The following is a 254-nucleotide window of genomic DNA, read 5'->3' as shown; positions in this document are numbered from 1 at the left end:
TCCCGCCGCTCGCGGGGTCGCGCTGGGCGCGGGGAAGGGACGGACCGTTCTCCGGCTTCGGGGACCGGGGAGATGATTAAACTCTCCTCTGCAAAACACTGCGGCGTGTTCGGTCTCGGAGGGATAAAAATACAGAGAGGAAAAACAAGGAAGCGAAGCCAAAATGGAGTGAGAGTTAATGGTTGGCATGCAGCCTTCGACTTTGTGTGATTTTTTTTTTTTTTTTTGTTTTTTTTTCCTTCCCATTTTCTTTT

The sequence above is a fragment of the Eurypyga helias genome, unplaced genomic scaffold (assembly GCF_000690775.1).
Source record: "Eurypyga helias isolate BGI_N326 unplaced genomic scaffold, ASM69077v1 scaffold41708, whole genome shotgun sequence".
Classification (NCBI taxonomy): Eukaryota; Metazoa; Chordata; class Aves; order Eurypygiformes; family Eurypygidae; genus Eurypyga; species Eurypyga helias.
Note: the sequence above shows the minus strand (reverse complement) of the source record.